This window comes from Quercus lobata, chromosome 9, assembly GCF_001633185.2.
Source record: "Quercus lobata isolate SW786 chromosome 9, ValleyOak3.0 Primary Assembly, whole genome shotgun sequence".
NCBI lineage: Eukaryota > Viridiplantae > Streptophyta > Magnoliopsida > Fagales > Fagaceae > Quercus > Quercus lobata.
Window position 1 is genome coordinate 31,663,742 of NC_044912.1, and position 21,664 is coordinate 31,685,405.

Below are 21,664 nucleotides of genomic sequence, written 5' to 3' on the forward strand. Positions count from 1 at the left end.
TTTTTTTTTTTTTTTTTGTGTGTGTGTGTGTGTGTGTGTGTTGGGTATTTGATCAATTGACCCGATCGGAAAATTTGTGATGTTTTGATGTAATTTGGGGCGGACCGGTGGTTTGTGCGGTGGTTTTGGAGTGTAATGGGTAACGGAATGAGGTGGTGACAGGCCGATACCGATGGGTCAGCTGTGTTTGTGTCTGGTTGGTGGGAAGAAACGGCTGTGTGTGCGGGCGGTTGTAGTGGTTGGTGTGTGGGTTTCATTGCTGCCGGGTCTCGGGAAGCGCCACCATCTCGCCGCCTCTTTGGGCCCACAAAGTGGAGTGGTTGTTAATATATATATATATATTTTTTATTTTTTATTTTATTTTTATGGTTGATCTTTTTGTTTGAATGAGGGTCATTTTGTTTTAGACGCAACTTTGAGGAATAATCATGATTGGTAAATTTATTGGGTCATCAATAACCGGACTTTTTATAACACTGCCCATTTAATAAAGTGGTGCCCTTGATACTCTACATTTATTAAATGCTTCTAAAAAATTTAGGATCACACAACTTTTATAAATATTATTCGCTTTATTTATGATGAACCTCTTTTTTTTAATCACTTTATTATGAACTATGGATCAGAATAATAAAAAAAAAAAATCATAGTTTTAATTTTTTTATAACCTAAGAAGATAATAATAATAATAATAATAATAATAAAAAGCAAGGACGGCAGGTGACAGTTTTTTTTTTTTTTTTTTTTTTTTTTTTTTTGCTGAATAAGACATATATTAACACAAAAAAGAGAGCAGAAACAAACAGAAGCAGGGGAAGGATAATGGCGTGCTCTTACATTTTGTGCAACATGGGCCATAGAGGACAGAATTCCTGTTGCGATCAAGTCAATATGAGTCAGGATTTTATCCACAAAAATTAAATAAATAAAAAAATGATATCCCGAAAGGGACTTTAGCACCAAAAAAAAAAAAAAAAATCCCGAAAGGGAACATGTGTTTTATTTTATTTTATTTTTTGGAAATATTTTTTTAGAATTTGAAAAAATTGTTAATATTTTTTTAATTTCCAATTTTTTTTTAAAATAAAAATTATTGTGTGCCTTTAGGGCACTAATTAGCAAAATCCTATTTTGATATAATCCTATTTAAAGGTTAAAAATAAGAATTAGCGTAACCTAAGTCTACTCCAATGTAATCCTTTTAAATTTTAATAATCTTTTAGGACCCGACAGAGTGACACTCCTATTAATATTTATTTATATACTACAGAATACAAGGTTTATAAATTCCAGATTTATTTATTCTAATAAGTTTGGGACACACCAAATCTAGTGAATTCATGAGCCTTGGTTGGCTCGAGGGGTTGGGTTGGTTACTTGGATATGGGAACGAGACAACATTTCGGGACAAACAAAAAGTATACGGACGTCTAGTACTACCAAAAAAAAAAGAAAAAAAAAAGGAGAAGGTAACAACAAATTGAGAGCTAGCCTAATATATGCTTCAAAAAGCAATCGTATGTTGCCACGCATTAAGGAAAACGACAAATATTGATGGACCATTAGTAGTGTTGTTTCTACAAACTATAATAGTTTCTGCATCGGAAAATGTTAGATGGTGTACACCACTTTATCAACAAATATGTTTAGATGAAATAGTTTTTGATATCTAATCATTTTGATCTTTTGCAAGTATAAAGAAAGAAACAATGTAATGTCATGATGAAATTTTGCAATAAAAGTGAGCAATGTAACATTGACAAAAGTTACTCACGTAGCTTATCAATCTCAATTTTGCATTATCTTAGTTATGAATGTTGTAGTGAGTGACCTAAGAAACCTCCAGGAAACATAAGAAGTGCCTTTCCCATAGAAGCTAGAGCAAATAGCTATACAATTTATATTCATATGAACTTATAATTGTGGTACTAGTGGTTGGTCAAAAGACTCAAAACTTAATATTGATATAACAAGGGGCTTCAAATGATGAAGACATGAAAGGGACATCCCAGTCAAACTTAAAATATTGGCACTAACATCCATATTACAGTATATATTTTTTGAGAATTTTTATTGGCTTGACCTTGGTCTCGGAGATTGGCATACCTAACTTTATTAATCTAGTAATAAGTCTAAAACAGCCAATAGAACCTTCTCTCCCCAGCTTCTAGACCAATGGTGCTCTGATTCAATATTGCATACAAATTTAAAGCTAAATTTGATACTGTAGGCTCCGACACACTCAAGAATACAGATTAAGGTATATAAAATGAAATTAGAAAAAGCAGTTGTTTCCTTCACAGTTTCCTTGAAAACTCAACTGAGCATAAGATCTTACAGAAACAATCTAATATTGAACCCCAAAATTGTTTTTCTAAATGTAAATTATCACTCAAAGAAAAGAATTAGAAATTGACTAATAACAATCTAATGAATACTACATAACCAACACTTCAAAAACAGCAATAAAAAAAAAAAAAAAAATGAAGTCTACTCAGGTTTTATATATAGTGCTCCATCTTCAATGGTTAAAGCTTATCGCTTGAGTTTTTGTTTTGATTACTGATTACTGGTCACAACATAGCACTCAGCAATAGAGGGTCCAAAGACTTTGAACCTGCTTTAGAAAAATCAACTGTAATAAAATATTTCCTTTTTGACTTATTAAAGCAAAAAACCTAAGCAATCTCAACAGGGCTCAAATGGGGTTCTTTGTTTGGCCATATTTTATACGCTCGATATGAAACTAGAAACATTGAATGGGGCTCAAAAGAGAAACGAATAGAAAGAAAGCGGAACCCACTTTTTTTTTGGATAAGAATAAACTTGTGACCAAATTAAATTACAGAAAAAAGCCTCAAATTCTGTCAAATTCCAAAGAAATAATATTTTCAAGCTTAAGTTCATATGCTTTATATCATTTTTGGACAAAAAATGGGGACCAAATTATGAATTTAGACTACAATTTGGAAATCATCCCAAGTAGCAGATTTTTAGATAGAAGCTCAGAAAAGATTGATGCTAACATTGATGTAACACAAAAAACCAAAAGGCAAAAATTGAAAGAAAGAGAAAGTTGAGATAGATTCATGCCACCCACCCATGACTATGACTTTAGAGTTTTTGTACATTTTCAAAGTCTCAAACCAAAAAAATATTCTAAAGATTAAACATACTTAAAAAAGAAAAAAAAAAGGGTACTGACCTGATAGGATCCTGGCCATAATTCCTCAATTAGCAAATAGTAGCTCGTCGATGCTACCCTCCTCTTAAAATCCACATAGGCAAACAAGCATCCATGAATAGATGAATTTTGCAAACACAACACTTCTCTGCAAAAAGTAAAGCAGGCTCAAATGACAATATTAGCAACCAATCAAATAATTCAGCAAATTTAGACCCTAAAAATTGCATTTGGTAAAGCAATAAAACGCAGGTGCAAATGGACATTTTATCAAACACGTAGGATGCTACAAACTCAGAGTAAACACATTAACACACACTAAAATCAATGTCTATTACAAACTCAACATAACCAAAAACACTTACCTGTGGGAGAAAAAAAAAATTATGTCTTTGACAAACAATATTCATTCCAAAACAACCTTTCATTTCTGGAAATGGATTGTGGTGGTTCCTCAACTTCTTTCTTCTTATATATTTAAGCAGCTTAACAATGCTTGGACATTGGAAGGGTAGATAGGACTGGGCTTTGTTTGGGGGAACTACGGAATCTATCTGCTGCCTTTTCTTCTGGGACTTGCGTTCAATAAAAATCAAATGAACTCCAGCCTTTTATTTATTACTAGCCTCATCACACGATTTGGGCAGGATGAGGCTTTTTATTTTTTACTTTTTTGGATTTTCACGTTTTACTCATCACAGTTTTATTTTATTTTTTATTTTAAGAAAGAAGTTATATTAATATTGGACTATAAACGTGAGAGGGAAACGTGTAGGTGGGAAAAAAATAGTTTAGTGATAAAAAAAAAAAATAGTATGTTTGTAAGGGAAAAAAAAGCAGTTATATTTATTTTTTATTTTTTTTTTAAAAAAAAGTTGTATTAATACTTAGATAACTAATTGAGAGAATGCAGAAGTGCAAGAAAAAACCTTTTTTTTTTTTTTTAGTTTTAATTTAGCTAAAATTAGGAGTTTTTAAATTACTAATTTTACATATCTAACTCTATGATTTAAGCCTTAAAATGGATAAATGTGAAAGTATTTTAAGCATCTAAATTGAGAATTCTAACCCGGGAAGTCATAGTATAGATAAGTAATATATTATTGGATTAGGCTTTGCTGTGAGAGACACGTGCCTCACTCACACACACACCCACACTCAAGTCATTGACATCTTCTACTACTACTAATGTCAATTTCGTCAATTTTCAACATAACCTAATTACTTGCTCAGTTGCTCCACCTATAATTAAGTCTTCCACCTTTCTGTTTTTTTTTTTTTTTTTTTCATTAAAAAAAGAAAAAGAAAAGGCAATCCACGTTTCTAATAAAAGTAAAAGCAGAGCAGAGAATAACCCACAAAAATCAAAATTAAAGGTTGAAAAGTGTACAAAGAAATATCTATCACAGGGAGATTAGAAGCCTTGGAGTCCAAGTTTATCACTTTTCATTGGAATGGCCATGTAGCACTCTTGGCGCCCAAGATTGACATTATTAATCTCTATAAAAAGCTTCACAATTTGGAAGTGGCAGTACTATCAAAAAAAAAAAAATTGGAAGTGGCAGTGAACACAATGGCCGAGGCAAATAAGGAGGTGAAATTGAGCTCAAGTGAAGAAGAGGTAAGCTACAACACAGAACAATGGTTCAACAAACCAAAAAATGGGAGTGTAATTCCAGTGAAGAGGAAGTCAGTGATGAAAATGATGGTTACAGCCGTACTAGCTAATAAATCAGCACCACCCACACAGACACAGTCCAACAAGGTCAGTTGATGATTCCAGAAGGGCAAAGGGTAAGGCTATATAGCATTAGCATATATTATAGCCAAACCCACAACATCACCATGACCATGCTTCAAGAAGTAAAAAATATGTACATAGATGCATATGTAGTTAAGACCCACTTGTAATTATAAATAATGGGTCTTCTTGTAGTACTTCTAGTTCTCTATCTTTCTCTCTCTCTCACTCCCTCTTTCTTTTTCTTTTTTCTTTTTCTTTTTTTTCTTTTTTTTTTTTTTTTTTTTTTTTAAATTTTAAATGTCAGTATTTTTAGTTATCTGTATTGTTCATATTCTTTGTGATTTCTCTCTGCCTTTTAAATAGGAAAATGATAAAGCAAGACTAACTAATTTTAGTTTGCACTGGTGACATTTATTATGCAAGATCTTTTTTTTTTTTATTTTTTTATTTGGTGCTAAAAAGAGAAAGAGTTATAAAACATCAAATTACAACACCAAAGTAGGTACTGCAAATAGCCCACTTTACCAGAGAAAATGATTGAAGCTTTCTTGTCTGCCCTTTTATGGATCTAGTCAAGGTTGGACTGGAAGAACAAGATTCTCAATCTGAATTGGTTCAATTGATTCCTTCTCAAATAGTTCTTTTTTTTTTGATAGGAAGATTCCTTATTAAATAGTTGTCTAAGCTTGGTTCTATCCCATTCTTTTACAAATTACAATATCAAATTAATTCCAATTACTTTTTTTATTTTTTTTTAATTTCTCATTTGAGATATTATTATGGATCCTTTTACTGAATCTAATGAGTTCATGAAATTGCATACATTTGGTTCGATCAAGTTACTGATGCTGAGTATTGAAAACAAGTCAAGGTTGTCCATGACCCAATCAATTGTTTAAAATGAAATCATTCATAATGGCATCCATAAACAGGTTATATGCTAATAATTGAGTATGATGAAAAATTATGTATTTTTTTCATTTATTTATTTTGAAATCAACATAGTAGCATGTTAATACAAAGGAAAATGCTAGATTTACAAATTTTTTTACGAATTGCCAATGCAGTAAGTGGCTATTATATTTTATTTTTTGAGTGGTTATTAGTAAGTAAAAAATGATATCAGTGGTATACCCAAATAATAATTAATAAAAAGTAGCCACAATTAATAGTTTGTAAAAGTGTTATAAGGTTGATTAATGTAAACCAAAAAGAAATAAAAAGCCAAGCATAGGCAGATACATACCAGCAGCCCAGATCTAACATTAACATACTTAAAAAGTTAAAACGAAAGAAAGAACAAAAGGCTGACCAGATAGAGCAACCGAGGATTGAAGTCTTCAGTTAGCAAATAACAATCCATAAATAGAAAATGTCTTTGCACACTCAAAGCTTATCTGCAAATAATAAAGCAAGCTCAGATTATATAAATTGCAATTAATTAAAATAATTCAGCAAATTTAGACCCTACAAATTGCAATCCAAAGTTGTGAAGATAAAAAACCTAAACAGCAATAAACCTCAGGTCCCTAAGACATTTTATCAAACTGGTAGCAAATTCAGAACTCAGTAAACACAAACACTAAAGTCAATGCAAGTTACAACCTCAGCAATACACAAACACCTAACTCTGGACAATTGATATTCTGAAAAACAATATTGATACCAACAGAAATCTTCCCTGTCTTCACTCTGCACTCTTTGACTTCAAATTAGAGTGCACTAGCTTGTGATTTTTACTGGTCACAACATAGTACTCAGAAAATATTAGGGTCCAAAAACTTTGAACCAGTTCAACAAACATCAACTGTAATCCAATCTTGCCATTTTGACTTAAGAAAGCAAAAACCTAATGGTTTGATTGGATTGAGGAGAAGTAAAGGAGAGTAGAATTGAACAAAAATTAACCTATTTTCAGCCAACTCAACTCTACTCTACTCCTCCTCCTTCCCTCCTCAATCCAAACGGGCCTTAAATATTCTCAACAATGCTCAAATGGGGTTTTTTCTCTAGTCATATATGATACACTTGATATGACACTACAAACATTGAAGGAACTTGAAAGAGAAACGAATAGATAGAAAATGGAACCTACTATATTAAATATAAGAAAAAACCTCAAATTCTGTCAAATTCCAAAGAAATTAATTTTCTCAAGCAATAAGTCTCATATGTTTTTATATCATTCTAGGAGGAAAAATATTGACAAAATTAGATATTTAGACCATAATTTGGAAATCAACAGATTTTTAGATAGAATTTCCAGAAAAGATTGATGCAAACATTAAGGAAAAAAAAAAAAAAAGGCAAAAATTGAAAGAGAGAGAAAGCTGAGATAGATTCATGGCAACGATCCATGACTTAAGATTTTAGAGTTTTTGTTCATTTTTCAAAGTCTCAAACCAAACACATATTCTAAAGATGGAACATACTAAAAAAAAAAAAAAAAAAAGGTACTGACCAAATAGGATCCTGGCCATAACTCCTCAATTAGCAAATAGCAGATTGTCAATGTCACCCTCCTGTTAAAATCCACATAGGCAAATAAGCATCTATAAAATAGAAGAATTTTACAACCACAAAAGCCTATCTACAAATAGTAAAGAGAGCTTGAATAACATCGTTTGCAACCAATCAAATAATTCACCAAAATTTACAAATTGAACCTCCAAAGCCTCACATTTGGGGAAGCAATAAAATGCAGGTCCACATGGACATTTTATCAAACACTTAGCATGCTGCAAACTCAGAGCAAACACACACTGAAATCAACTTGCATTGCTAAATCAACATTACACAAACACTGAACACTGACCTGTGGGAAAAAAGGTTGAATCTTTGACAAACAATATTCTTTTCAAAACAACCTTTACTTTCTTTTGGCTATAAGATTAAGTGTGGGACTTCAAAGAGCACAAGATATTTTTTTTTTTCCACACAAAAAGTGAAATAAACTCCAACCACTTTATTTATTTGAAGAAACATATTATTGGATTTGGCCGCGCTGTGAAAGACACGTGCCACGATCAATTTGGCTGAGCTAATAGTTATCACTGACAATTTTGTCAATTGCCATCATAATCTAATTACTTGCTCAGTTGCTCCACGGCTATCACTTAAGCCAATCACCCTTCAAATAAAAGAAGATTAAAAGTAGTAATTTTAATTTCCAGCACAGCCTTAGTGCCCAAGAATGCCACTGTTTGCTACTCTTGGCGTCCAAGAATGTCTTTCTACTTCACACTATTAATCTCTTCAAAAACCTTCACAATTTGGAGTAGAAAAATTTGAAGCAAATTTAGAGAGAAAAGAGAGATGGAAATGAACAAAAAGGAAGATGCAAAGATGGTGAGAAAGCTGAACCCAGATGGAAAGGTGGGCTGCTGTGGCTACACCAAAGTAGAGCCAACGAGCCCAAGTGAAGAACCGGTCAGCTCCAGCACACAGACAAATGGAAGTGTTTTTCCCGCAAAGAGAAAGTCAGTGTTGGCACAGATATTGAAATCTGTAGTACCCACGACTGGACCACCACCAGAGTCCAACAATAAGGCCAAATAGCCACACCCACCACACCAACGTGCCCATGGATCAAGAAGAGAAAGGTGCATAGAGGATGGGTCGTGTTGTAATATACTAGTGTTTTCAGGAAAAGTTATTGTATAGTTCCGGACTATACTTCGTCTCACTGGCAGAGGAGGTAGGACCCATCCCTTCATGAGAGGAAGGAAGCATCGTTTCGGAACTATGCAATAACAGCCTTATTTTTAGTTATTTTTGCAGTGTACCCTGTTTCTTTTACTTTTCCTTTTTCGCAGTGTACTTTTTTTATGCTCTGTGATTTCTATGTCTTATAAATAAGAAATTGACAAAGCAAGATTAGCTATTTTTAGTGTGCTTTTGTGACATCTATTATGGCCAGATCTTTTTGTTTTTCTTTGCTAAAAGAGAGAGCTATAAAACATCAAATTGCAACACCAAAGTAGTTTGATTGAAAGTTTTTTTGTCCACCCTTTTATGGAGCATGTCAAGGTTGGATTGGAAGAACAATATTCTCAATCTCAAGTGCTTATATATTGATTCCTGATCATAACTGTTGTCTAAGCTTGGTAGCATTCTAGGAAAAGATTTGACACTATATTTGTTTCTCAAAAGCTATACAAAGAGGTTGTCTTGGCGTGTAGCAATGTTCCATGAAAGTTTGGTAAGCATAGGCAAATCAAAATCTGTTGCTGGTCTAAAACACACAGTTTCATTGTATCTTTGGGCTTATTCAATTCACAATCAGAGAAAAATGGAAGGAAAATTTTTTATTTTTTTTTTTTAATTTATAAAGAAGTATTTCAACCATGACCATGCAACCGTTATTTTACGAATTACAAGATCAAATTACTTCCAATTACATTTTTTTTTTCTTCTTTCTAATTTGAGATATTATATGTATCCTATTACTAAATCTCAAGAGTTCGTGAAATTGCATACTCTTGGTTCAATCAAGCCACCAATTCCGAATATTGCAAGCAAGCCAAGGCTGTTTATGAACCAATCAATTCCTTAAAATGAAATGGTTAATGGGGGCCGGACTTTCTTAGCAAATTATTACTTTCTAATTCTCCCATGCAATTTTGAATTTTTTTCCCCAAATTAAATTTAGAAAAATGATTTTCATTAAAAAAAAAAAAAAGAAAAAGAAAAAAAAAAAGCGCTCTTTGACCGTAAAATGGGCATAATTTGTTGTCTAGAATTTGGACATTGACGTGCGTGCATTAACTTTCTGAAGCACCAGTTGCAGTTGGTGCCTTGATGGGAACTCATAAGTTCCCTTAAGAGGAATTGACGGTACATTGGTACGTGGCCATCAAGAATATTTGTTAGGTTGTTTATGCGCAATAAAGGCAACATATGTTTTTGTTGCATCCACTAAAATTTTAAATTATGAAATAAACAAAATGAACAATATTTAAAATAAAGATTATCTAAAAATAAATAAATAAATAAAGATGATCTATTAATTTTCATAACAAATAATGTTTCCCTCATTCTCATAATAAAAATAGTGTATTCAATAAATTTATTTGGTAAGGGTAATGCTAAATTTTTAAAAAGTTTTTATTAAACTGATAAGTTATTATTGTTTTAGCCAAAAAAAGAAGAAGTTATGATTGGAATAATATTATTTTCATATGAACTTACTATTAATATTATTTTAATTATATACTAATCATAATTAAATTATATTTAAAAAATTACAAAAAAAATTGTGTATTCTTGAACTTTTAGCTTTGAAAAAATTGATTACGGTTGACTAATGTAAACCAAAAATTAAAAATAGTAGAATAAAATGGCGAGCACACAGAGATAAGTAGTAGTAGCAACAGCAGCCCACATATCTAACATTAGTTAATTTAGTAAAAAAGAAAGAAGGGAAAGGATAATAGATAAGATAAGACGACTTAGGCTATTAACTGTTCACTTAGGACTAGGAAATTACAGTGTAGCACTGTTCTTAAAACTGCATACATACAAAGAAAATTACTATTAGTTTACATTTTACTAGTTACGTAAGATTTATATTCTAGACTAAACAAAAGTTTATAGTGTCCAATATTCATGCAAATTATTAGATCCTCAACTTCTTTCTTCTTATATATTTAAGAGGCCCTAAAAGATAAAAATGCTTGGACATTGGAAGAGTATGTTAGTAATGGGATTTGTTTAGGGGTATGGAGTGTATGGACTCTTATCCGCTACCTTTTCCTCTGGGATTTCCTGGGACTTCAAAGAGTACAAGAAAATTTTTTTTTTTTAAGGTGCATTAAAAATCAAATGAACTCCATTCTCTTTATGTATTTTAATTAACATATTATTGGATTAGGCTGCGCTGTGAGAGACACGTACCACTCTTAGTTTGGCTTAATTATCATTGACGTAGACCTCTGAAGACAATTTTGTCAATTGCCATCACAAACTAATTACTTGTTCAGTAGCTCCACCTATCCAGCCAACCACTTCTTCAGCTATGCCTATTATTTTTTTAATTCATTGATCAGAAAAGAAGAAACTTACTTACAAAAATCATAATTAAAGGCATAAAACTTAAAAGTGTACATTGATTATATCTACCATAGGAGATTAGATTCCAACATAGCCTACTAACAACAACAACAACAACAACAACAACATAGCCTTAGCGCCTAAGATTGTCATTGTAGGACTCTTGGTGTCCTAGAATGTCTTTCTACATGATTGACATTATTAATCTCTTCAAAAACCTTGACAAAATTGAAAATTTGCAGCATATATAGAGAGAGAAGATGTAAAGGCATGTGACACAGCATGTGATAAGACTAAAGGAAAATGACCTATAGTAGAGTAGTCTAAGCTGTAGGTAGCTTATGCTAGTGGTATTAGTAAAGTTAGTTATTGGTGCAAGTCCACGTGTAAGCATTTGATGAGTCATGATATAATTAGTTACAATGATCCCAAGCTTTACAGAATGGTTATGTATATGTATAGGACTCAATGAATCAATAAGATCAAGAAACTCAGAATTAGTTCATTAAATTTGCTTTTCTTCTTTACTCTCTTCTCTACTCTCTTCTCTGCTTCTTCATATTTTTCATTTCTTTATATTACTTTTCATGGTATCAGAGCCACAATTTATAGCTTCTGCTCCGAGCTCTAGTTCTTCAACAACACCTTCCACTTCCACTACAACAACTACTCCTACTGATAGGTAGAAATTCTTGAATCAAAGCTGATGAACTTGTGGAAGCTGACGACTTTGCTTACATGCCCATAAACACCTCTAAAAGATTGACGATCCATCTCAAAGACTGACGGGTGCACTTAAAGGTCATCAATGTAAATAGGAACGATCAGAAGGCATTGACAAACAACGAAGCTGACGGGATGAAGCTGACGAATTCAGCATGACTTGGTCTACACACATAAGTATATAAGAAAATATTTTGCGCCCCACGTTTAACCCTAATCAAGAAAAGTCCTATAAGGAAAGAACTTCGCAAAATACGCGACTTAAAGAGGATCTCTCCTACAAGGAAATATCTTCTTAATCAAGGCACGGATGTCAACCCTACACTACTATAAAAACCCAAGACCCTCATAAACTAAGGTTCCCATAATTCACCCCAACTCTAGCACTCTAGAGTTGTGAGAAGTTTTCTAACTTGACCTTCAGAGAGTCTTTGGCCGGCACCACATCGGTGCTTTCTGTTAGGTCTTCTCTTTTTGTTGTGCAGGTACTGTCATGAGCGCATAAGGGCTGTGTGGCTCATTGGTGATTTTTTGGCATCATCAATTGGTGCTGTCTATGGGAACACAGGGCGATCAAGAGATAAGCCATATTCATCGCTTCTCGGATAAGAAGTTGCATGTTACTTACTCGTTCAATGGCAACAACCACCAACAATCAGGGTGACGAATCATGACCCATTGCCCTGGAGAGGCAAGTCTAAACCCTCATAGCAATAGTGGAAAGCCTCACCAAGTAGAATCATGACCTAAAAGAACAGTTGCGCCAGAAGAACGCAGCAATGGATACTCAAGAGAAAGACCAAGAAGGCACCGGCTTTGAGAGAAGGAACCAAGAAGGGCCGGAAGGAAGCAACACCCCAAGCAAACCAGAATGACTGGACACGATTCGGCCATCCGTCACCGAAATGGTTCCACCTCACATAATCGCCAAGATGCAAATGATAAATGAGTGGATGGACTTTATGGTGAACGTCCTTAGAGGACGGGTGTCTAGCGACCTTGATGACTTGGTCCACCAAACTAATTCATCATTCACAGTGCCCATCATTTCATTCCCCCTTCCACCAAAGTTTCGTATGCCCCAGGTGGAAAATTACGATAGATCCAAGGACCCCTTAGATCACTTGGAGTCTTTCAAGACCCTGATGCACCTGTAAGGGGTGATAGACGAGATGATGTGCAGAACCTTCCCCACCACGCTGAAGGGACCCGCAATGATCTAGTTCAACAGGCTGACGCCAAACTCCATTGGAACCTTCAAGGAGTTAAGCGTCCAGTTTGCCTCACACTTCATCGGGGGACATAGGTACAAGAAGTCCACTGCATGCCTGATGAACATTAAACAGTGGGAGGACGCTGAGGTCTTACATAACTCGCTTTAACAAGGAGGCTTTTTTGATCGACGAAGCGGATGACAAGATATTCGTGGTAGTATTAACCAATGGGCTACGAAAGGGCAAGTTCCTATTTTTCCTATATAAGAACGACCCAAAGACTATGTTAGATGTGCTTTATAGGGAAACCAAGTACATGAACATGGAAGACCCACTATTAGCCTGAGAAGAGAAGCCCAAGGGGAAAGACAAGAAGATATACGACCGGACAGAGGGCAAAAGATGGCTAGAATTGGAGAGTGGCGGGAGGAGAGACACTCCAAGCCCCTTGCAAGAAAGTTCTCAAGCTTCACCTCGCTGACTGCCCTAATCGACTAGGTTTTAATGCAAATCAAGGACGAAGGAGCCTTGACCTTTCCCGGCAAGCTGAAGGGGTATCCTCATAAGAGGTCTAGAGACAAGTACTACCACTTCCATCGTGATCACGGCCATGACATAGCCGACTACTATGACCTAAAGCAGCAAATTGAAACCCTTATCAAGCAAGGAAAGCTGCAGACATTCGTTAGTAAGGAAAAAACGGATACGCCCCAAGAGCAGGCTCTCTGACAAGAAAACGAGTTTCCTAGGCTGCCCATATGAGACATAAAAATGATTATGGGGGGCACAACGGCTGTCGGGACGTCCAAAAAGGCCTGTAAGACTTACCTGAGGATGGTCCATAATGTCCAGTTGACAAGTTCCATGCCGAAGATGTCACGGATCGACAACCCCGTAATCGAATTCTCGGAAAAAGATGCCCGACGTCTTCACCACCCACACGACGATGCACTTGTCGTCAGCATACGAGTAGGAGATTACAACACGCACCGGGTTCTGATTGACAATGGTAGTTCAGTTGACATCCTTTACTACCCATCATTCCAATAGATGAGGATTGATAGAGAGCGACTAGTTCCGACGAACACTCCGTTCATGGTTTTGGAGGAATAAGGGTATACCCTCTTGGTGCAATCGCATTATTTGTAATGGTGGATGACTACTCCTAGCAGATCACTAAGGACGTAACATTCCATGTAGTCGACTACTCGGCCACCTACAATGCTATCTTCGGACGACCTACCCTCAATTCATGGAAGGCCGTAACCTCAACCTACCACCTAATGATCAAATTCCCCACCGATTATGGAGTAGGAGAGCTATGCGGGAATCAGGTAGCCACACGTGAATGCTACATAGTTATGATGGAGATGGATGACCACCTCTAGGCCATAAATATAGAGGAGCACAAGACAATGACAGAGCCCGTCGAAAAGCTTGAAAACATACTTCTCGATGACCCCAAGCTTGATCAAATAACTATTGTTGGTACGCTAGCCAGTTCGATGATCTGGTAAGCACTTACAACTTTTCTTAAAGATAACTGAAATGTATTCGTTTGGAGCCATAAAGACATACTAGGAATTGACACTTCAGTTATGGTGCACAAACTGAATATATTGCCCTCTTTTCCACTCGCCTGTTAGAAGAAGCGAGTGTTCGCCCCCAGAACGGGACCAGGCTATAGCAGAAGAAGTCCACATGCTACAAGAGGCGAACTTCATCAGTGAAGTTTACTACCCCAACTAGTTGGTAAACGTGGTAATGGTCAAGAAAGCTAGTGGGAAATGGAGGATGTGCTTACACTTCCCTGACCTAAACAAGGCATGCCCCAAAGATAGCTACCCCCTCTCGCGGGTCGACGTCCTAGTTGACTCTACGGCCCAGCACCAATTACTAAGCTTCATGGACGCCTTTTCCAGTTATAAAAAGATTCGAATGGACAAGTTGGATCAAGAGAAAACTTCATTCGTTACCAGCCAAGGCCTCTTCTATTACAAAGTGATGTCACTCGGACTCATGAACAAGATATTAGCGAACTAGATCGGGAGGAATGTTTAAGTCTACGTTGACGACATGTTGGTAAAAAGTGGAAGGGAGGAGGACCATTTGGTGGATCTTAGGAAAACATTCGACACCCTTCGCTCTTACAACATGAAGTTCAATCCGAGTAAATGTGCGTTTAGGGTGATGGCGGGAAAGTTCTTAGGGTTTATAGTGTCTCAAAGAGGTATCGGGGCCAACCCGAACAAGATTAAGGCCATAATAGAGATGCCCCCCCCCCCCAAAGAACGTAAAAGAAGTACAAAGTTTAAATGGTAAAGTCACCGCCCTTAACAGGTTCTTGTCAAGGGCAACGAATAAGTGTCTACCCTTCTTCCGCACGCTGAAAAAGTCTTTTGATTGGACGGCCGAGTGTCACTAGGCATTCGAGTATCTAAAGGTCTACCTCTCTTCCCCATTGCTATTGAGTCCTTCACAGCCAGGGGAAGAACTATTCCTCTGTTAGGATTAGTGCCCTTAAATCTTATTATATGATGCTATGTATGATATTAAGTATGACATTATGTATGACATTATATATGACTTAATATTATGATTAATAAATTTGTTTTATTATTATCTGAAATAATGATAACATGAATATTCGGACATTATTATATAGTCCATGAGATGCATAGTATGTGATTTATGTGAAAAGTCACAGAAGATATAAATCACAAGTTCTTTGTAAATTCAGAATTATAGTTCGTAGTAGGTGATAAAATTGGACATTTCATCTGCGAAGACTATAACATATCAACTAAGATGATTTGTCTTAATCATGAAAGTGGAGACTTCTAGTTGATATGTTGATATGTTTTAAGAGTTAAGACATATTGAACCGGACTGCTGTGAGATTTATTATTCTCCTAATGACTGTCAATTGAATAATAAATTTCCTGACTTCTATTTACATAAACTCTTAATCCTGAGAGAATAATGGATCTAATCATAAAGTGTAGGTTACTTTGATTCCGAGTAATGCAAGCAAGCCAAGGCTGTTTATGAACCAATCAATTCCCTAAAATGAAATGGTTAATGGGAGCCTGACTTTCTTAGCAAATTATTACTTTCTAATTCTCCACTGCCTTTTTGAATTTTTTCCCCAAATTAAATTTAGAAAAATTATTTTCATTTTTAAAAAAAAGAAAAAAAAAATGAAGAAGCTCTTTGACCGTAGAATGGGCATAATTTGTTGTCTAGAATTTGGACATTGACGTGCGTGGATTAACTTTCTGAAAAACCAGTTGGTGCCTTCATAACTAAGTTCCCTTAAAAGGAATTGACGGTACATTGTACGTGGCCATCAAGAATATTAGTTGTTTTTTTTTTACAAAACTGGGACATGATCCATACACAGACAAAATGTGTTGTTGGGGAGTTCCTCGCTTCGCCGTTGTTTATGCGCAATAAAGGCAACATATGTTTTTGTTGCATCCATTAAAATTTTAAATTATGAAATAAACAAACAAAATGAATAATATTTAAAATAAAGATGATCTATTAATTTTCATAACAAATAATGTTTCTCTCATTTTTATAATAAAAAACGTGTATTCAATAAATTTATTTGTAAAGAGTAATGCTAAATTTTTAAAAAGTTTTTATTAAAGTGATAAGTTATTATTGTTTTAGTCAAAAAAGAAGAAGTTATGATTGAAATAACATTATTTTCACAAGAACTTACTATTAATATTATTTTTATTATATATCAATCATATTAAATTATATTTAAAAAATTACAAAAAAATTATGTATTCTTGAACTTATAGCTTTGAAAAAATTGATTACAGTTGACTAATGTAAACCAAAAATTAAAAATAGTACAATAAAATAGCACGCACACAGAGATAAGTAGTAGTAGCAACAGCAGCCCACACATCTAACATTAGTTAATTTAGTAAAAAAGAAAGAAGAGAAAGGATAATAGATAAGATAAGACGACTGAGGCTATTAACTGTTCACTTAGGACTAGGAAATTACAGTGTAGCACTGTTCTTAAAACTGCATACAAACAAAGAAAATTATTAGTTTACATTTTACTAGTTACGTAAGATTTATATTATAGACTAAACAAATGTTTATAGCGTACAATATTCATGCAAATTATTAGATCCTCAGCTTCTTTCTTGTTATATATTTAAGAGGCCCTAAAAAATAAAAATACTTGGACATTGGAAGAGTATATTAGTACCGGGATTTGTTTAGGGGTATGGAGTCTATGGACTCTTATCTGCTGCCTTTTCCTCTGGGATTTCCTGGGACTTCAAAGAGTACAAGAATTTTTTTTTTTTTTTTTACTTTAAAAGGAGCATTAAAAATCAAATGAACTTCAATCTCTTTGTGTATTTTAATTAACATATTATTGGATTAGGCTGCGCTGTGAGAGACACGTGCCACTCTCAGTTTGGCTTAATTATCATTGACATAGACCTCTGAAGACAATTTTGTCAATTGTCATCTTAAACTAATTACTTGTTCAGTAACTCCACCTATCCAGCCAATCATTACTTCAGCCATGCCTATTATTTTTTTAATTCATTTATCAGAAAAGAAGAAACTTACTTACAAAAATCATAATTAAAGGCATAAAACTTAAAAGTGTACATTGATTATATCTACCATGGGAGATTAGATTCCAACATAGCCTTATCGTAATAATAATAATAATAATAATAACTAGCATCTGAGCATATGCGTCTTCTATTTTTTGGATAAAAATTAATAATTTGTATTTATTATAATTTAAAATTTCTATTTTTTCCAATTACCAAAAAAAAGAAAAGAAAAGAAAAAATACTTGGGATGAGTTTTGTAGATTGGAGGAGTTTAAAACTAACAAAAGAGTGATCTTATTTTATAGAGAGTTAAAGAGTAGAAGTATGAATTTAAATTAACGTAAAAGTAGAAGCTTATTAGAAGCAGAAAAACATTTCAACGTAGAAGTAAGAATATATTATTTTTGTCAATTTATTATTTTAACCTTACTTTTAAGTTTTAGGTAGGGGTATTTTTGACAAAAAAAAAGTAATAACTAACTTTCTTTTGTCAATTTACTATTTTATCCCTATTTTTAAGTTGTTGGTTAATTAATTTAGGGATATTTTTTACAGGAAAAAAAGTAATAACTAACTTTCTAAATCCTCTTAATATATAAAAATAATAATAATAATAATAACATAGCCTTAGCGCCTAAGATTGTCATTGTAGGACTCTTGGTGTCCTGGAATGTATTTCTACATGATTGACATTATTAATCTCTTCAAAAACCTTCACAAAATTGAAAATTTGCAGCATATATAGAGAGAGAAGATGTAAAGGCATGTGACACATCATGTGATAAGACTGAAGGAAAACAACCGGTAGTAGAGTAGTCCAAGCTGTAGGTAGCTTATGCTACTGGTATTAGTAAAGTTAGTTATTGTTGCAAGTCTACGTGTAAGCATTTGATAAGTCATGATATAATTAGTTACAATGATCCCAAACTTTACGAATTGGTTATGTATACGTACTGGACTCAATGAATCAATCAGATCAAGAAACTCAGAATTAGTTCATCAAATTTGCTTTTCTTCTTTTCTCTCTTCTCTACTCTCTTCTCTGCTTCTTCATATTTTTCATTTCTTTATATTGTTTTTCATGGTATCGGAGCCATCATTAATGGCTTCTGCTCCGAGCTCTAGTTCTTCAACAACACCTTCCACTTCCACTACAACAACTACTCCTACAAATTCTTTAGTGAATCCATTGTTGCTGCTCTTATCTAATATGACGAGTATGATGACGATGAAGCTGGATTTCACCAACTATATGGTCTGGAAACATCAAATTGTTGTGATTTTTGAAGTTTATGCCATGATAGGCTTTGTTGATGGTTCATGTGTAGCACCTGATCCTTTCTTGAAGGACAGTTCTGGAAGCTTTACTAGTGAGCCAAACCCTGAGTATCTCAGTTGGAAGAATCGAGAGCAAGCCTTGTTCACCTTCATCAACTCCACTCTATCTCCATCAATCTTAGCCATTATAGTGGGTCAGAAGTCTATGAAGGGAGTCTGGAATGTGCTTGAGAAAAGGTTTGCTTTTGTATCTCGATCTTATGTTTTAATGCTGAGAAATGAATTGTTGAGTACTAAGAAAGGTTTTGAAAGCATTGATAATTGCTTTCAAAGAATCAAAGAAGTTAGGGATAAATTGAGTTTTGTTGCTGTTTTCATTGATGAAGAAGAGCTTATACACCTAGATTTAGAAGCTTTGCCTCAAGAATATGGTGCATTTTGTTCAACAATAAGAACTAGGAATGATGTTTTTACCATAGAAGAGTTAAATACTTTGTTAAATGCTGAAGAGAGAGCTATTAAGAAAAATTTGTGTGTAGGGATACTTCTATGGCTATGATTCTTCAAAGTGGGTTTAATTAGAACAATAATAGAGGCAAAGGCAAGAATGGTAATCAAAGGGGTTATGGCAGAGGTTTTAACAATTTTGGCCCTAATTTTGGTTTCAACAATGGCCAAACATCTATAAATACCAATTTTGGTTTCAATCCTGGTCAATCCTTTGGGACTACCAATATTACTTCTCAATTTCCTGGTTTTCAATCACATTCTCAGATCAAGAATGGTGGTTTTCAATCCTCTAGGACTAGTTCTGGTTTTCACTTAAATCAAGTTCAATATCAATCTCAGAATTCAAGACCTACTTGTCAAATTTATGGCAAGAATGGTCACACTGCCTTGGACTGCTATCATCACATGAATTTTTCCTATCAAGACAAACATGCTCCAGCTAAACTAGCATCTATGATAGTTAGTTCTATGGCAGCATTTGCAACTGCTAATTCTGCTTTAGCATCTACCTCTACTTGGCTCACTAATACAGGATGTTCAGATCATGTGACTCCAGATTTATCTCAGCTTTCCTTACACTCCTAGGCCACTGCAGGGAATGAATCTGTTACTATTGGCAATAGGCAAGAATTGCCTGTGACTCATATTGGAAATGGTAAGCTTCATACACCTTCTCATCAATTTCATTTAGGCAAAATCCTTAGGGTACCAAATTTGGCTTCCAATTTGCTATCTGTTCATAAACTTTTCTTACAAAACAATGCTTATTGGTAGATTCTCTATCAAGGCCAGAGTAAGGATGGTGTCTATCCAATCCCTTTTTCCTCTTAACTAGCTACTGATCCTACTCATCCTTCATCCTTTACCTTCCAATCCTCTGTCAATACTACAATCTCTCCTTAAGCATTGCTATGGCATTAAAGACTTGGGCATCCTTGCTCTAAGCTTCTTCATTCTGCCTTGTCTTCTTTCAATAATATTGTCAAAATTTTTGTTAATGATGAAATTTATTCACAGTGTACATATTGTATAAGTGCTAAGATACACAAGTTTCCTTTTCCAAAGCATGTTATGTCAAGTACTTTTTCTTTACAGTTGGTGCACAGTGATGTTTGGGGCCTTGCTCTTGTTACTTCTGTACTTGGCTATAGATTCTATGTCATTTTTGTTGATGATTTTACTAGGTTTACCTGGTTATTTCTTTTTAAGCATAAATCTAAAGTGTTTACTGTTTTCGTGCACTTTAAAGCTCTTGTAGAAAATCAGTTTGAGTCTACAATCAAGACCCTTAAAACTAATGGTGGGGGTGAGTATACTAATAACCATTTCAAGTCTTTTTGCTTAGATAATGGTATTCAACACCAATTGTCCTGTCTTGTCCTTACACCCCTCAATCGAATGGGGTAGTAGAGAGATAACACAAACAAATTGTTGAGAGTGGTTTATCTATGCTTCACTAGTCTAAGCTTCCCTCTTTTTTTTGGTGTTATGCTTTTAGTACTGCAACATATCTAGTTAATAAGCTTCCCTCCTTTGTTCTTGGTTTCAAATCACCCTAGGAAAAGCTGTTTCATACTACTCCTTCATTACAAGGTTAAAAAACATTTGGTTGTGCTTGTTTTCCTCTACTTAAACCCTATACTGATAACAAGCTTCAACCAAAGTCTATTCAATGTATTTTCCTAGGGTATCCACCTTTGTCCAAAGGTTATATATGTTTTGACCCTCAATCTCAGAAAGTGTATATCACTTCACATGTCATCTTTCGTAAGCCAGTGTTTCCTGCTCTTCCTACACCTTTATCCACTCCTTCCTACCCTACTGGTTTTGACAGCCCTTCTTTTGACCTTTAGTTATCTACTCTTTTACCCAATTCTTTTGATATTTCTTTATCTGTCATTTCTGATGTTCTTCCCTCCTTTATTACTCCTTCATTTCCTACCTCTAGGTTTGATACAGCTCCCAATGTCTCTACTGATCTTTCTTCTTCTATTGGTTCTGATGTTGTACCTCCTTCCTCATCTACTCTTGTCCCTTCTTCTAGTGTTGTTCCATCCCAATTTGCCACTTCTGAGTCCTCCACCAATCTTGTTCTTCAGTTTAGTCACTCTTCTCATCCTAATACTCATCATATGCTTACCGGATCCAAACATGGCATATTCAAGCCCAAAGCTTTTGCCATAGTAAGGGATTACTTTCAGGTAGAACCACCAAGTTTTAATGTTGCTTCTCAGTTTTCCCATTGGATTAAAGCTATGGATTCTGAATTTCATTCTTTTCAGAAGCAACACACTTGGCCTTTAGTCCCTCTTCCACTTGGTAAGAATGTGGTTCAATGTAAATGTGTGTATAAGATTAA

General features: G+C 34.6%; 1 long non-coding RNA gene across 3 annotated transcripts; it reads right to left on the reverse strand.

Moving 5' to 3' along the window:
- Window positions 1-747: 747 nt before the first annotated feature.
- LOC115958886 lies at window positions 748-8,786 on the reverse strand. 3 transcript variants are annotated; one of them, XR_004084709.1, is made up of 5 exons: window positions 7,744-8,785; window positions 7,390-7,450; window positions 6,241-6,325; window positions 3,206-3,332; window positions 748-872 (listed from the first exon to the last, which is right to left on the reverse strand). It is a non-coding gene; the product is annotated as an uncharacterized LOC115958886 (long non-coding RNA). The 3 variants fall into 3 exon arrangements; XR_004084708.1 differs by having other exon boundaries at window positions 7,390-8,783; XR_004084710.1 differs by lacking the exon at window positions 748-872 and adding an exon at window positions 1,696-2,617 and having other exon boundaries at window positions 7,390-8,786.
- Between the last annotated feature and the right edge of the window lie 12,878 nt (window positions 8,787-21,664).